This window comes from Bombus flavifrons, chromosome 9, assembly GCF_040668555.2.
Source record: "Bombus flavifrons isolate JBK064 chromosome 9, iyBomFlav1_principal, whole genome shotgun sequence".
Classification (NCBI taxonomy): Eukaryota; Metazoa; Arthropoda; class Insecta; order Hymenoptera; family Apidae; genus Bombus; species Bombus flavifrons.
Genome location: NC_138450.1, coordinates 165,530 through 181,995, shown reverse-complemented (window position 1 = coordinate 181,995; position 16,466 = coordinate 165,530). Strand labels below are relative to the sequence as shown.

General features: G+C 40.2%; 1 pseudogene; it reads right to left on the bottom strand.

Annotated features, from left to right (window-relative positions):
- Positions 1-8,256: 8,256 nt before the first annotated feature.
- LOC138183226 (uncharacterized) lies at positions 8,257-9,435 on the bottom strand (annotated as a pseudogene).
- Between the last annotated feature and the right edge of the window lie 7,031 nt (positions 9,436-16,466).

Genomic DNA, 16,466 nt, shown 5'->3' with positions numbered 1-16,466 from the left:
AGAATCAACGACTGATATTGTAAAGAATGTGAAGGATATTCCAAAAAATCAAGAAAATAAGTCACAGGAATGTACAGATAATATAATTCAAGATGTCTTAGTAGTAAATAAATGTGATGTAACAGATTTAAATAAAAAAAATTTTGAAAGTAAAGAAAGTACTGAGACAGAGAGCATAAAGAACACTGCGATTAATGAAGTAGAACAAGAAATAATAAATAAGGACCCATAAACTGATGATCAATGTCAAGAAGTTTCTGAAAATTGTAGCCAGAAAGACAATAAGGAAGTGTTAAATCATACAAAGACAGGAAACGATTCTATAACTCCTATTACATCAGGAGTAATTAATGATGCAGAAACTGCAGGTGACATTGATATTAAAGAAAAGAATAACAAGAAACAACAAATGGAAATGGCAAGATTGATCTTTTGATAATTCACATAAAATTAATGTAGAAAAGAAAATTATTCATAATAAAATTGTCGTACATATTGCTAATACAGAAGGAAGGAATAAATCTATATGTGAAGCAGATAAAGTGAGCATAACTAACAAAAGAAGTGTAATTCAGGATATCCTTGATTATTGGGGTGTTGAAAGTGCAAAAGATGATAGTCAGTCGTTATCTAAAGCTCCAGATACTGTGGAAATTGAATTGAAAAGTTTACTAAATGACACAAAAACACGAACTATAGAAGAAAACACAGTTGTGCTGGTTGAAGAAGAAATTACATACATTGAAAAAGAACCAGTTGTAGATGCTGGAAAGGCTGTAGAAGTTGCTAAACAAAACAAAGAAATGCAAGTATCAAAGGAGCAATTAGATAACAATCAATCTATAAAGAAACAACAAAATAGAATAAAATCATTACCCAAAGACCAACTAACTCTTTCTATGTCACAGGCTCTTGGGAAGTCTATAAAAGGTTCAACACATGATACTACGGCATTTAGTCAAACTTCGCAAATTATCCCTACTAATCGTGATCGAAATTTAACCAGCCAACCTTCACAGGTTGAAATAGCAAAAGCATAATATATCACGACGAAGAAGAACAAGTACAAGTCGAGCCAGTCAGAGTCAAATTCCATCGCTCCATACTGAAGAAACACTAAGATTTTGGAGGACCAAAATCAATCTAAGAAGGGGGGAATGTGACACCGATAAGATAGTTAATCCTAACTGCCTTATCATGAGTCACCGCCAGGGTAACATCCAGACACTCCAAACATGATACATTCGTACAACCAAAGTCCAGAGTCTTTCTCCCACTCAAACAAATGAACTAATATAGATGCTCCTCCCGAAATCACCCGAGCAGTCTGCTGTCTGCAATACTCAAAACCTACCCAAAACCTTATCGTTGTGAACCTCGAATATAATATTATTAATCATTGTATATGTGTGTGGAAATAAAGAGTTCAATCTCCTGTTTTGAGATCGACACTTTTTAATAATTTGTTAAATTATTACGCGACACGCGCATCGAATTGTCGACATATCTGCAATAGAAACAGGGATACGTTCTATTGAATATTTTAGGCAGAATCTCCAAACCTGCAATTACGCTGGATTTGACAGGGCCCAGATTTGACATAGCGTCAACCGGATGATGTGTGCTGCATTTAGTAGCAATTGTGTAGCAGAACGCGCATAGAATTTTCGACATGTCATCAATAGCAGCCGAGACACGTTTAATTGAATACTTAAGCCTAAATATACAAATCTGCAATAGCAGTGGGTTTGCCTCGGACCAGATTTGAAATAGCGTCAATCAGATTGGGGGTGTTGCATTTGGCAGGAATTGTGAAGTATAACGCGCATCGAATTGTAGACATACTACCAATAGCAGCGGAGATACGTTCAAATGGATATTCAAGACTAAATATGGAGGACTGCAATAACATTGGATTTGGCCTCTACCAGAGTTGTCACAATATAATCAGGAGCACTTGCGTCGTATTTGGCAGCAAATGTTGAGCATAACGCTCATCGAATTGTCGACATATCACCAATGGCAGTTGAGATACGCCCAAATAAATATTGAAGCCCGAATATGCAGAACTGCAATAACATTGGATTAGATATCGACCCGAGTTGACGATGTAAATAGGAGCACGTGCGCTGTATTTGGCAGCCAATATGGAGTATAACGCGCATCGAATTGTCGTTATATCTGCAATAGCAGCCGAGATGGGGCCAATTGAATATTTAAGGCTGAATCTGCAAAACTGCAATTACGTTGGATTTGACAGGGCCTATACTTGATATAGCGCGATCCAGCTAATGTGCGCTGTACTTGGCTGCAAATGTGGAGTAGAACGCGCATGGAATTGTCGATATGTCTCCAATTGAAAGGCAGATACGTTCAATTGAATATTTCAGGCAGAATCTGCAAAACTGCAAATACGCTGGCTTGGACAGAGCACAGAGTTGACACAGCACAACCCGAATGATGTGCGCTGTATTTGGCTGCAATTGTGGAGTATAACGTGCTTCGAGTTGTCGACATATCACCAACAGCAGCGGAGATTCGTTCAAATAAACATTGAAGCCTGAATATGGAGAACTGCAAATACGCTGGATTTAACAGGGCCCAGATTTGATATAGCGTTTTACAATTGTATGTATCTCGGTTTCTATTGCAGATATGTAGACAATTCGACAAATGCCCCAAATTTACTGCCAAATACAGCGCACGTACTCCGCTGCTGTAGGTGACATAACGACAATTCGATACACGTTATACTCGTCAATTGCAGCCAAATACAGCGCACGTCAGCCCGTTCGCGCCATGTCAACTCTGGGCCCTGTCATATTCATTGTAATTGAAGTTATGATCATTTAGGTTTAAATATTCAATTGAAAGTATCGCCGCTTCTATAGCAGATGTGCCAGCAGTTCGTTGCTATTTGCTGTCGAATATGGTGAACATCAGCCGATTTGCGGTATGTCTACTCTGGGCCCTGTCAAGTCCAGTGTCACGTCGATTCGGGGTAATTTCACGTTCCGCACGTAAGTTGAGAGATTCGTACTTCAATTATGATCGTTTTTACAAAATTTATTAGAAACTGGCAGAGTAACGATACAGAATGTTATAACAGAACAGAATAGACTATCGGGTACTGACTTTAGAGGTATTTTTATATCAAGTGTTTGGTTCCTGTGGAGGGGTCATCGCTGGATGCCAGTCTCGCAGGGATCCTATTACTGCTTAGTTACTGTTTTTGATGGCTAAGGTATGTGAGATATAATTATCCTTTCGCTGCAATACTCACGGCCACCGTGACACCAGCGTAATTGTAGTTTTGCAAATTCTGTCTTAAATATTCAATTAAACGTATCTCGGCTGCTATACGCGATATGTCGACAATCCGATACGCGTTCTACTCCGCACTTGCTGAAAAATACAGCTCACATCCGCCGATTTGCGCTATGTCAACTCTGGGCACTGTCAAATCCACCGCAATTGCAGTTTTGCAGATTCAGGTTTAATATTCAATTTATCGTATCTCCATCTCTGTAGCAGATGTGTAGACAGTTCGGTGCGCGTACCACTCCACACTTCCCGCCAAATACGGCGCACGTGCACCTGTTTACATCATGTCAACTCGGGTCGAGGTCAAATCCAATGTTATTGCAGTACTGCATATACAGGCTTCAATATTCAATTGAACGTATCTCCGTTTCTATAGTAGATGTGCTGGCAATTCGAGGCCCGTTCTATTCCGTATTTGCTTCCACATACAGCGTACATTAACCGGTTTGCGCATTGTTCAAATCTGTGTCCTGTCAAATCCAGCGTAATTGCCGTTTTGGAGATTCTGCATGAAATATTCAACTGAACGTATCTCCGTTTCCATTGGAGATATATCGACATTTCGAATCGCGCTCTGCTCCACATTTGCTGCCAACTACAGCGCGCAGCAGCCGGGTTTCGCTATGTCAACCCTGGTCCCTGCCAAAACTTTGTAATTTTGGGGTTAGGTTGGGATTAGGTTTTGCCTATTAGGCTTAAGAATTCAATTAGACGTATCTCGGCTACTATTGGTGACATGACGACAAGTGGATGCGCGATATACTCCACATTAGCTGCCAAATACTGCGCTCGTCAGCTGGTTTGCGCTATATCAAGTCTGTGCCCTGTCAAATCAAGGGTAATTGCAGCTTTGCAAATTGTGTTTTAAATATTCAATTGATCGTATCTCCGTTTCTATTAGATATATGTCGACAACTGGATGCGCGTTCTACTCCGTATTAGCTGCCAAAGACAACGCACATCAGCCCGTATGGACTATGTCAACTATGTGTGCTATCAAATCCAGCGTAATTGTAGTTTTGGAGATTCTGCCTAAAATATTCATTTGAACGTATCTCAGGTACTGTTGCAGTCGTTTCGACAGTTCGGTTCGCGTTATACTCTGCATTTGCTGCCAAATACAGCGCACGTTCTCCTGGTTACGCTATGTCAATTGTTCGATGTCAAATGCAAAGATATTACAGTTCTGCATATTCAGGCTTCAATTTTCATTTGAACATATCCCTGCTGCCATGGGTGATATGTCGACCCTGGTCCCTGCCAAATCCTTTGTAATTGCAGTTTTGCATATTTAGGCTTTAGTATTCAATTAAACGTATCTCCGCTGCTATTGGCGATATGTCCATAATTCGATGCGCGCTATACTTCACTTTTGATGCCAAATGCAGCGCACGTGCTCCTGTTTACATTATGTCAACTCTGGTCGAGGTCAAATACAATGTTATTGCAGTTCTCCACATTCACGCTCCAATATCCATTTTAATGTATCTCCGCTGATATTGGTGATATCTCCCTAACACGCCTCCTGTATACTGTATTTATACTGTACACTTAATTGCATTTACATGCTTGTCGAATTAATTAACAGAAAACTTAACACTTATTGCTTTGTTTACATTTCTCTTATTTTACATTCTTCCGTGACCTAAACCTTTTGAATTTCTCCCTACACAACGCTTTCGTGAAAATATCCGCAGTATTTTCGTCTGTACTTACTTTAATTATATTTATCTTATTTTCCTTTAAGCATTCGTGAACGTAGTGGTAATGAACTTCAATGTGTTTCGAATTTTTTGTGAAATTTCCGTACTTTGCTAATGATTCAATGTATTTTATTTGGCTTAGTGTCATTTCATTTTTGATATAATCATACTCTATATTTATTCTAAGATATTCTTTTACTTCACCTAAATCTTTCATTTCAAATTTGTCAGTTAATAACTTCTTTATCTTTTGTATCCCCCTTTTGTTTTTACTACAAATTAATAAATCATCTACCTATATTAGCAAATAAACAACATTTTCTCCCTCTCCATGAGTATATAGGCACAATTCTACATTATTCTTCTCAAAACCTAATCACGTCACACACCTATCAAAACACTCATACCAATCCCTCGGACCTTCTTTTAACCCATAAAGCGCTTTCGATAATTTACAAACTCTATTCGTTTCGTAAGCATATCCCTTTCATTTTTTTTTCGCTTTGTTCTACTTTTGTTCCATTTTTCGCCCTTGTTCCTCGCAAATACTTCACTTTTCCTGCTTCTATCTTCGTTATTACCTTTCTCCTCTTTTCTATTCTTCTTCCTCTTCTTATAATTTTCTTCATTCTTACCATCTTCACTATTTTCACAACAAATCGCCTCCTCAAATGTACAAGGGATATCTACTTTACAATACTTTGTGTGAATCACACTGCTGTTTTCCCTTTCTGATCTTTCTTGTTCCTCTTCGCTTTCTGATGGCTTAAGTGGTTTTGGAAGCTTTTTCACAATATATGCTGGTGGCTCGTAATCATCATCTCCATCTGAATATTGTTGTTCTTCTTCATCTTCGTCAGAATCCAAATCAAGTTTGGTTTTATTGTCTGGTTGTAATCCATCTGGTCCCATTTTTTCACCTGCTTCAATATGTTGTTTTATATGCGTGACATAATCTGCCCTATCTCTCTCACGTTCCCTATCTCTTTCTCTTTCTCCTTCCCTGTCACGGTCCCTATCTCTTTCACGTTCCCTATCTCTTTCTCTTTCTTTTTTACTCATACCACTACTTTCGGCACTGTTTACTAAGTGCTCTTTTCCTTTCAATATACTTTTCATTTTATATGTTCCGTTGTCTTTGACCGCTACAGCTGTAAGTTTATTGTTTACATCTATTATTTTCGCAATATTTCCTTTTGAAATAACCATATTATTATTATCCGTTAACTTGCCTAAACTAATTAAGTTTGCGGACATTTCTTTCACATAAAAAACTTTACTCATATTTATTTTATTTCGCTTTCCAAATGATTCGAAATAGCTTATAACATTTCCTACTTTAGTTGCCTTTATCGATCTATTATCTCCCAAATATATATTTACCGGTTTTTTAAGGTCGATAGATTTATCAAAATAATTTGCATTATTAATTATGTGATCGGTACAACCGCTATCTAATAGCCACATAATCTGATTACAACTTATCTCTTTCATCTCGCTGCTGTGTGCTGTGTGCGCCGTTGCCATCCATGTGCCTGCCCCTGAGTTGACATACTCGCTCGTGCCGGTTGCTGATTGACGATGGAAATTTCCACGTCCCTTGTTCGTACTGCCTTTGTTTCCTCTTCCTCTGCTGTAACCACGTGTTGACCCACGCCGATAACTGTTACTGCTTCCCGCTTGGACGCCATGTTGACACTCTCTTGCAAAATGTCCCACTCTTCCACATTTGAAGCATCCTTCATTTTTTGCAGCAAAGGCATTTGTTTTCATTTCTCTTCGATTTATCTTTGATTTATCTTTCCTTTCCGCTATTTCTATCTTATTCCTCACGTACGTTACCGTTTGATTCTCTTCTTTCACTGCATCTATTATATCCGCTATGTAACTATACTCTTCGGGTAACGCATTTAGCACGTAATTCAGTTTCCCCTCTCACTCACTTGTGCGCCGGCACTTTTTAGTTCATTTATTAATTTTTTAAAATCGCTAAAGAACGATGCCGAATTGCTGTATTTATCGAGATTTATCCTCTCCAATCTTCTTCTGCACACGATCTGTAGTGCCGTCGACTCTTTTAAGTACATCTCGTCGAACTTTTTCATTATTTCATATGCTGTTTTTTCTTCACTAATATATTCCAATTGTCTATTTGTGATGACACTGTAAATTATATTTATCGCCTTCAGATCCTTTTTGTCGCAGTCTGGATTATCTGTTTCGGTCTTCACTCTCGTTATAACAATATCACATTCCTTATACCTCAAAAACATTGTTATTCTCTTCTTCCACATTCCGTAATCCTCACCATCAAATCTCGGTATCGTTATTTCCGATCTTTCCATTTTAGCTGATTTTCTATTCTTTACTCAAGCGTTCCTATGTGCTCAAAGTATTTTCCTTTTATTTTATATCCTTGGAACGTTTCTTCCCTTACTAAACTCACTCGAACCAACTCGCAAGACCAAAACCAGCGCACTAAATAACTTGCAAAATTAGAAACCACGCTCTACTACCATGTTAAGGTAAGGAGAGGATTCGGAAATACAAATAGTTTACTTTATTTCACACACAACAGCTATACAATGTATTACACTCTGAAGACCCCGATAACCCTCTTGCACGCACGCCTGTTGTCAACCGACTCTTCCAGAAACTTCTAACAGCTTATAAAGGTCCTTTGTCTCAACTCAGACCAGGACGCCCTCTAACGCTTACACACACATTCACATGTACAGTGTAAATGTATCACCTACCTAATACTATTGAACGTATCTTCGTTTCTTTTGCAGATGCATCGACAATTCGATGCGCGTTCTACTTCACATTTACTGACAAATACAGCGCACGTTATTTGGTTTCCGCTATGTCAAATGTGGTCCCTGCCAAATCCATTGTAATTGCAGTTTCGCATATTTTGGCTTAAGGGGGGGGGGTAAGGTTAATTCGTACAAAAAAGGCATGTTTTTGTGAAATTTTTGTGACGACACAGTTAAAATCTCTTTTTTAAAACCAATAGTCCATTAAAGTATGACATTCGAAGAATATTGTGTAAAATTTTCACGAAGAAATATTAAAAAATACGGCAATGGCAGCAATTATTCGGACGCGTCTCAGAAAAAAGTATAATTGCGGTGTCTCTGATAACTTGATGCTGGATCATCCGAAATCAAAAAATCAAAGTTTATTCGTTAGGTAATAGTTTTCCCCAGCGTTAGCTGGGAGGGTTTTTCGAAATTTCAATTTTTCACGTTTTTGGAACACTTTGAAGGGAAAAACGCGATTTTGTGCGAAAAAAATCGGCTAATTTGTTACTGTAAAATAAGTATAATTAACAAATTTGAAAATGCTCTCTAGCGTTACCTCGTAAATTAGGTACAGAAATAGTGTTCAAAATTTCAAAAGGATCGGTGCAGCAGTTTTGAAGTTCTGTGGTCCACCGACTGTGAAAACGTGAGTTGTGGAGAAAACGCTTTAAAGTTTTGAACACTAAAAAATCTGGTATAAAACGTTCAGAAACGAATTTTATCGGCTTACCTCACACTGAATCATCAATGCCAGGTCCATACAGGATGTTGCTATCATCCATGATGTTTAAAGCATCTTTTTGCTCCTGTCTACGACGAATCCTACCTTCTTTAGTTTGTCTTTCAGCTTCTTGCTCTGCTCGGATTATACGTATGGAGGCAGTTGATCGCGCCCAGTCACGAGCACTTGGTCCACTACTGATTCCCATGTCTTGCATGAAGGTTAGTAAAGCAAAAGAACCTTCATTGAAGACACTGGCTGCCACATAAGCTGCAATTTCAACGATGACAGAGGTTCCACTCAAGTGCTTTGGTGAGATTTTCCAAATAAGCTGGTTCAAACTCCCATTGCTGTTCTGCGTGAAGCCTCCGACACATCGCTCCAGGAGAGCATCTTTGCTCAGATCTTCATAGATAGGCTTGATGGCATTCAAAACATCCTCGGGAAGAGCACTGTACGTGTGTTTGAACGAATCCAATGCATTAGCAGCTGCAGCTTTTTGCCATTCGCACCACGAGACCACGCCGCTCGGGCATTTTTTATGCTGTGGATTCTCGTCCGTCGAACTGTAGTGAAAGAACGTTGCCCAGATAGCATTCTTCATATTTTCCATGGAATCAGAGTAACGTCTAATAGCCAAACCGTAGTATACCGTCAGTTTATCAATCATTTTAGCTTCCCTTTACCAGACAGACTCTTTCTTTTGATCTTCTTTCCAGCCTTAGTTTCAGTATCGACAACGGTATTTTTGACTATTTCACGTAGTGCCCATTCTTTTTTGAACATGTCCTACACACTCTTTTTTCACTATTGAAAAATCATCACCATAAGGTTTAGAATTCACTAACCCGGAGTAAGCTTAAGAGTCACCGTCGGGTAGGTATTAAAATCCGACATGTATAAAAATACTCGTAACTTCGTCAATTTTGCCCCAATCGACTTGAAATTTTGACACAATATTCTTAAGATATTATGCATTTAATTAAAAAAAATAAAAAATGCAAAAAAAAAAAATTTTAGTACCTTACCCCCCCTTAAGTATTCAATTAAACGTATCTCAGCTGTTATTGTTGACATGTCGACCATTCGATGCGCGTTCTACTCCACATTTGCTGCCAAATGCAGCGCACATCACCCGGTTGACACTGTGTTAACTCTGTGCTCTTTCCAATCCAGCGTAATTGCAGATACGGAGATTTTGCCTTAGATATTCAATTGAACATATCTCGGTTTGTATTTGTGACATGTCGACCATTCGATGCGCGTTCTACTCCACATTTGCTGCCAAATGCAGCGCACATCACCCGGTTGACACTGTGTTAACTCTGTGCTCTTTCCAATCCAGCGTAATTGCAGATACGGAGATTTTGCCTTAGATATTCAATTGAACATATCTCGGTTTGTATTTGTGACATGTCGACAATTCGATGCGCGTTCCACTCCAAATTTGCTGTCAAATACGGCACGCGTGCTCCTATTTTCATTATGTCTACTCTTGTCGAGGTCAAATCTAATGTCTTTGCAGTTCTGCATATTGAGGCTTCAATATCCACTTGAATATATCTCCGCTGCTATTGATGATATGTAGACAATTCAATGCGCACTGCATACCACATTTGCTGATAAATACAGCGCACGTCATCCGGTTGAAGCTGTGTCAGCTCTGTGCTCTGTCCAATCCAGCGTATTTGCAGTTTAGCAAATTCTGCCTCGAACATTCAATTGTACGCATCTCCATTTCTACTGCAGATCTGCCGAGAACTGGATACGTGTTCCACTCCATATTTGCGACCAAATACAGCGAACATCGGCCGGATCACGTTGTGTCAACTTTGGCCCTGTCAAATCCACCGTAATTGCAGGATGGCAGATTCAGTCTTTAATAATCAATAGGACGTATCTCCGTTACTATTGGAGATCTGTCGACAATTCGATGCGCGTCGTATTCTACATTTGCTGTCACATACAGCTCACATCAGCCGGATCGCGCTATGTCAATTCTGGGCTGTGTCAAATTCAGCGTAATTGCAGTTTAGCAGATTCTGTCTTAAATATTCAACAAAACGTATCTCGCATGCTATTGCAGATATGTAGACAACTCGATGCGCATTATACTCCACAATTGCTGTCAAATGCAGCGCACATCAACCGGTATGCGCTATGTCAGCACAGGACCCTGCAAAATAAATTGTAATTCCAGTTTTGCATATTTTGCCTTAAATATTCGATGAACGTATATCGGCTGCTATTGGTGATATGTCGACAATTCGATGAACGTTATACTGCACATTTGCTGGCAAATACAGCACACGTGCTCCTGTGTACATTATGTCAACTCAGGTCCATGTCAAATCCAACGTTATTGAAGTTCTGCATACTCAGACTTCAATATCCATTTGAATATATCTCCGCTGCTTTTGGTGATATGTCGACAATTCAATGCGCACTGCATACCGCATTTGCTGATAAATACAGCGCACGTCATCCGGTTGAAGCTGTGTCAACTCTGTGCTCTGTCCAATCCAGCGTATTTGCATTTAGCAGATTCTGTCCTATATATTCATTTGTACGTACCTCCGTTACCATTGGAGATATGTCGACAATTCGAAGCGCGTTATGCTCAACATTTGCTGCCAAATACGACGCAAGTGCTCCTGATTACATTGTGACAACTCTGGTAAAGGCCAAATCCAATGTTATTGCAGTCCTCCATATTTAGTCTTGAATATCCATTTGAACGTATCTCCGCTGCTATTGGTAGTATGTCTACAATTCGATGCGGGATATACTCCAGAATTATTGCCAAATTTAGCGCACATCATCTGATTTATGCTACGTCAACTGTGGTCGAGGTGAAATCCAATGATTTTGCAGTTCTGCAAGTTCAGGATTCAATATTCAATTGAATGTATCATAGCTACTATTGGTGATATGGCGACAATTCAATGAGCGCTATTTTCTACATTTGCCGTCAAATACAGCAGAATTCATCCGGTTTGCACTATGTCAACTCTGGGAGCAGTCAATTTAAACGTAATTGCAGATTTGCACATTCAGGATTAAATATTTAAATCAACGTAACTCCGTTTCTATAGCATACATATCGACAATTCGCTGCGCGTTATATACCAAATTTCATGCAACATACACTGCACATCAGCCGGTTAGCGCTATGTCAGATGTGGTCCTTGCCAAAATCCAGTGTGGTTGCATTTTCACATATTCAGTCCGATATATTCAAATCAACGTATCTGTGCTGACATTATGCATATGTCGAAAATTCGATACGCGTTATACTCCGCATTTGCTCCCACATACTACGCACATTAGCCGGATTAGCGATATGTCAACTCAGGCCCTTGCCAAATCTATTGCTATTGCTGTTATTCGTATTTAGGCTTAAATATTCAAATAAACATATCTCCGTATCTAATGCAGATTACGGCAAAATAATGTGTGGGTTATACTGGACACTTGCAGCCAAATACAGCGCACATCAGCCGGTTTGCGCTATGTTTACTCGGGACCCTGCCAAATTCATTGTAATTGCAGTTTCGCATATTTAGGCTTAAATATTCAATTGAACGTATCTGTGCTTCTATTTCAGTTATGTGGTTAATTCTATGCGCGTTAAACTACACAATTGCTGGAATACACACCGCACATCGGCCGGTCTGCACTATATCAATTCTGGGCTCTGCCAAATCCATTGTAATTTCAATTTAGCATATTTAGGATTAATATTCAAATCAACCTATCTCTGTATCTGTTGAAGTGGTCACCACTTATAAGAAAACTCTACATATGGTGTTTTTAGTTTTTTCAAGCACTGAAGCCATCGACAGCGCGTAGAGAAAAGACTGCGACGAAATCAGAACATAAACAGTAGACAGGCGACGTTGGCTTCGGGGTTTTCAGTTATTATGTAACACAGCTAGCGTGCGGATCTGGACCAGCTCAAATTGTATTCTTATTTATAATTACACTTCTATTTAAATATATTCTCTGCCTTACAATTTATCCACGAGTTTTCTCTGTTTATACATTGAATAACCTCAACAGTATCAAATGCAGATATGTCGACAATTCCATGCGCGTTATACACCCCATTTGCTGTCAGTTACAGCGTACATCAGCCGAATTCAGCTATGTCAATTCTGGTCCCTGCCAAATCCATTGTAATTGCAATATAGCATATTTAGGCTTAAATATTCAAATTACCCTATCTCTGTAACAAATGCAGATATCTCGATAATTCCATGCGCGTTATATACTACATTTCCTGTCAAATACAGCGCACGTCAGCCGGATCGCGCTATGTCAACTCTGGGCCATGTCAAATGCAGCGTAATTGCAATTTAGCAGGTTCTGTCTGATATATTCAATGGAACGTATATCGGCTGCTATTGGTGTTATGTAGACAAATCCATGCGCGTTATACTACAAATTTGCTGCCAATTACAGTGCACACCAGCTGGTTTGCGCTATGTGAACTGAGGTCCCTACCAAATTGATAGTAATTGCAGTTTTGCATATTTAGGCTTTAATATTCAATTGTACGTAACTCCGTTTCTATTACAGATGTGTCGACAATTCGATGCGCGTTATACTTCACTTTTGCAGCCAAATGCAGATCATCATAATCCAGCCAGATTGCGACATGACAAATCTGGGCCCTGTCAATTCCACCGCAATTGCAGTTATGCAGATTCTGTCCTAAATATTCAATTGAATGTATTTCCGTTTCTATTGCAGATATGTCGACAATTCAATGCGCGTTATACTCCTCGTTTGCAGCCACATACAGGGCATATCAACCGGTTCACGCTATGTCGACTCTGTGTCCTATCGAATCCAGCTGTTACGTTGGACGACCTCTACCTAGACCAGGCCATACACCGCGGGCCAGACGGGAACCAGATGTCCGCTCATCCTTACTGCGTACCTTCAATAGTCTTAAGGACCCATCATAAATCCCAGTAATTTGCTAGCTAAGGTCCTTCAGACCGAACAAATATCTTTTTTTCTAAATCACTTTCTGAAGACTATTGTCTACTACGGCTTGTCAAGGGAAAGTTAGTTTTTCTCACGTACGATGCTTCCTACTAACAACTTTCTATCGAGGGCGGCTAAGACCCTTCCTAGTCCACCAACCTTAACTATAACAGCTTTACCCTATTATACAACGCTAGAGGAGTCTAACTCACATCAACTATCTAAGTCAGTTCTCGGGATTCCGAACATACACTTCCTCAATTAAGTATCCTCTAGTGCTACGTCCACTAACATACTACATTCAACTATAAGAGCCTTGCTCTATTGTGGATATCTATCTTATCTTCGAGCGACAAGTTGTCATCTACGATTTATACCTACTCAACAGTGTAACTTAAGTGTTGGAAATAAAAACCGGATAACCCTGTGAATCACAGTGTTATACTAACTGAATCACCCCTATTATCTTAACGGAAATCAGGGGATCGATCAACTCGTGGTGTCGATTATTATAATTGTAACGGGAATCTACGACTCCCGTTGATGTCTCTCCTCGCGATTGCGTCTCCCCGCGATTGGTCGAAAATACACCAGCGTAATTGCAGTTTTGTAGATTCTGTCTTAAGTATTCAATTGAATGTATCTCCGCTTCTGTTCAAGATATGTCAAAAAATGGATGCGCGTTCTATTCCACATTTGCTGCCAAATACAGCGCACACCAGTCGGTTTGCGCTAAGTCAACTCAGGTCCCTGCCAAATTCATTGTAATTGCAGTTTAACAGATTCAGGCTTCAATATCCATTTGAACGTAGCTCCGTAGCTACTGGTGTAATGTCGACAATCTGATGCGCGTCATACTCTACATTTGCTGCTAAATATAGCGCCCATCATCCGGTTGACGCTGTGTCAACTCAGGTCGCTGCCAAATTCATTGTAATTGCAGTTTAGCAGATTCAGGCTTCCATATTCAATGAAAGTGTCTCGGCCGCTACTGGTGATATGTCAGGAAGATCGCAGAAACACGCTGGAGAGGTACAGCGTGACAGAGAAGAAGGCAGTAAGGAGAGAGGGAAGCAAAGAAGCAGGGGACGAGAGGATGGAGAAGATAGAGAGAGGGTTGGAGGTGATAGTAGAGATGGTAGAGTAGATGAGAAGGGATAGGAAAGGGGAGAGAGAGAAATGGGAAAAGGAACGAGAAGAGGAGAGGGTATGGTGGAAGAAGGAGAAAGAGGAAGAGAGGAAAAGATGGGAAATGGAGAGAGAGGAAGAGAGGGAGAGTGGTGGAGGAAGGAGAGAGAGGCAGAAAGAGGAAGATGGGTTAGTGACTGGGAAGGATGGAAAAGAGAGAAGAAAGAGTTAAAGGACAGAATCAGGAGGTTCGAGGAGGAGCAGGACGGGGCAGAAAGGAAGAGAAGGAAGAGGAATATTGTAATAAAAGGCGCGGAGTGGGGGAAGAAAGCAACAGTGGGACGGTGACAGAGTTCATAAAGCAAAATATAAGATTAGAAGTAGAAGTAGAAAGGACACGGAAGGTAAGGGTGGGAGAAACGAACACGATAGTAATCGTGACGTTGAAATCATGGGAGGAGAAGACGAAGAATGAGAGAGAAAGGTAAATTGAGGAAAGGGATCTACATAGATAACGACCTAACGAAGAAAGAAAGAGAAATACAACAAAGGTTAAGAAGAATTGCTAGAGCATGAAAGGAGAGGGGGGAACACGTAAGAATGGGTTACAAGAAGTTGAAAATAGAAGACAAATGGTATAGGTGGAATGAAAGCGAGGAGAGACTTGAAGAAGAAGGAAGGAGAGAGGCGAGAGGATGAGATAAGGAGAAAGAAAAAGGGAGTCATAAAGAGGGTGAAAATGTGCTTCTGGAACGTAGCAGGGATAATGAACAAAGACAAAGAGGTATGGGAATATTTGAGGACTTTTGACGTAATCGGCCTCACGGAAACATGGACAGAGGAAAGCAAATAGGAAAGGGTAAAACATAGACTACCCAAGGAATACGACTTGCAGGGCTGCAAGGAGAGAAGGGAAAAAGGGAAGGACAAAAGGGGGTATAATAACAGGCGTAAACAGAAACCTGAGGGAAATAGAGTTGTTCGATCACTCGCGGAGAGACGCGATCGCGAGGAACGTCAACGGGAGTCGTAAATTCCCGTTACGATTAGATAATCGACGCCACGAAATGATCGATCCCCTATTTCGGTTAGGATAATAGAGGTAGTTTAATTGAGTAGTTACACTGATTCAACAGGTATAACTTAATGTTTATTCCAACAACTTTGTAGAGAAATGGTTACACTGATGCGTGTGTACAAGTTAAGTAAGTAGTTAACTGATCTACGGTGTAAACCCGGTTCACAAGATGTTGACTGCTTGAAGGAGATATATTCAGTGAGCTTCGGCGATGAAGCTGTGACAGAGGAAAACTAAGGATGGGTGTGTCTAGCGCACGGGACCATCGGATTTGTTGGTGACGATTTTGGCTAATAGAGTGAGGGAAATAGGCTTCGCTGTTAATTGGTTATTTGCTATGGTGGTGGGTGAGGAAGGATGCTCACCGCCCTCGAGATAAAGTCGTTGGTGGGAGGCCTCATACGTGAGGAACGGAAACTTTCCCGTGTCAACCTGTGGTGGGCAATAAACTTTAGGAAACAATGCAGCGAAAGAATATCTGTTCGGTTCGAAGGACCTCGACTAGGAAATTACTGAGATTTATGGAGGGTACTTGAGAATATTGAGGGTACGCAGTAAGGACGAGCGGACATCTGGTTACCATCTTGTCCGCGGTGTGTGGTCTGGTCTAGGTAGAGTGTCGCCCGACGTAACAAGAGTATAAGGAAATAAGTGACGACATAGTAGAAAGAAAAATAAGGTACATGAAGAGTACCTACAGAATAGTGGTG